Source organism: Arachis duranensis, chromosome 4 (assembly GCF_000817695.3).
Source record: "Arachis duranensis cultivar V14167 chromosome 4, aradu.V14167.gnm2.J7QH, whole genome shotgun sequence".
Taxonomy (NCBI): domain Eukaryota; kingdom Viridiplantae; phylum Streptophyta; class Magnoliopsida; order Fabales; family Fabaceae; genus Arachis; species Arachis duranensis.
Window position 1 is genome coordinate 14200730 of NC_029775.3, and position 1918 is coordinate 14202647.

Genomic DNA, 1918 nt, shown 5'->3' on the forward strand with positions numbered 1-1918 from the left:
CCTCGTTTCACTTCAAGGTTTTGGGGTGCATTTCAGAAAGCTTTTGGAACCTGATTAAGCTTGAGCACGGCTTACCATCCTCAAATAGATGGTCAATCTGAGAGGACGATCCAAACACTAGAGGATATGCTGAGAGCTTGTGTTTTAGACCAACCGGCGAGTTGGGATCGGTATATGCCATTAGTGGAGTTTGCATGCAATAATAGTTATCATGCGAGCATCGGAATGGCTCCGTATGAGGCCTTGTATGGGAGGAAATGTCAATCTCCGCTATGTTGGTATGAAGCTGGAGAGAAGAGCTTGTTGGGGCCGGAAATGATAGCTGAGACTACTGAACAAGTCAAGAAAATCCGTGACAGGATGCTTACGGCGCAGAGTCGTCAAAAGAGTTATGCCGATCAGAGGCGAAAGCCCTTAGAATTTGAGGAAGGAGATCATGTTTTCCTTAAGGTTACTCTGACTACAGGAGTAGGTAGGGCGATTAAGGCAAAGAAGTTGAATCCTCGATACATTGGCCCATTTCAGATCCTGGAGAGGATTGGACCGGTGGCGTATCGAATGACTCTACCACCTCATCTTTCGAACCTGCACGACGTGTTTCACGTGTCGCAGCTTCGGAAGTACACTCCTGATGCTAGCCATGTGTTAGAACCTGAGTCGGTTCAGTTAAGGGAAGATTTGACGCTTCCAGTGGCTCCGGTCAGAATTGATGATACTAGTATCAAACGGTTGTGTGGAATAGAGGTTTCATTAGTCAAAGTGGCGTGGAGTCGAGGCGGTGTTGAAGAACACACTTGGGAACTCGAGTCGGAGATGCGAACGGACTATCCGCATTTATTCTCAGGTATTTGCATTTGAATTTTGTGGGCAAAATTCCCAATTAGGTGGGTAGAATGTAAAACCCGGTTAATTAATGGCTAATTAACCCATAAATGAGAATTTATTCTAGAAAGCCCAAAATGTGTTTTAAATGGCTAAATATGATAGAGGAGATTGAGACGAGAATTTCGGTACCAATTTTATAGAATTCGGACCAAGATTGGACCGAACGGGCCAAACCGGGCCAACCGGACCCAAAGTGAGCCCTTAGCCCAACATAACTAAACCAAAACCCTAGTTTTCAGCATTCTCTCTTCTCACTAAACACACTCACATGCTGAAAATGGAGGCTATGGAGGGGAGAACTCTCTCCCAAGTTCTTTCTCTCTCTTGATCTTCAAACCACCATAACTTTTGATCTAGAGCTCCGATTGCCGCTCCGTTTGCGGCCACGCATTCACCGCAGAGAGCTCTACAAAACCCATACAATTAATCTTGAGGTAAGCCACATTTTGCTCTTCGAAATTCCAGCCTTGTTTTCGAGTTTTATGAGCAAAAATGTTGAGATTTTGGGCTCTTTGATGTTATAGGACCCAACTCTCTAGAAGGAGAAGGTTAATCTTATGAAGGAGAAGGTTAATCTTGTCTCCTTGGACCTTGGGTGTGTTAAGGTTCTTAACCCTAGTGTAATTTTGTTGTTTTATGATGTTTGGGTTTTGAGATGTTGTGTATGGGTATGATGGTTGTGGCTTAGGTTGCGTATGTGTGGATTTTGGAGCTTGATTGGTGATTTTGAAAAGCTTGAAAAGGGTTTGGTGGTGAAAAATCTGTTCTTGGAGGTATTGAGGCCTTGAGAGCTTGTGGATAAGTGGTTTGGAAGTGCTCCGGTTGAGCTTGGGAAATCGGCTAAGATATGGTTTCGGTTTTCCGTATCTAATATGTAATGTGGTAGGAAATACTTAGGCTAGAGACCCTAAAATAGGCATTGAATGGTTGATGTTGTTGAATGATTGAGATATATGATGTGGTCATATATGTGATGATAATTATTGATGCCTTGGTGGTATGATGTATGAGAAATATGCATGTTGTGATATAT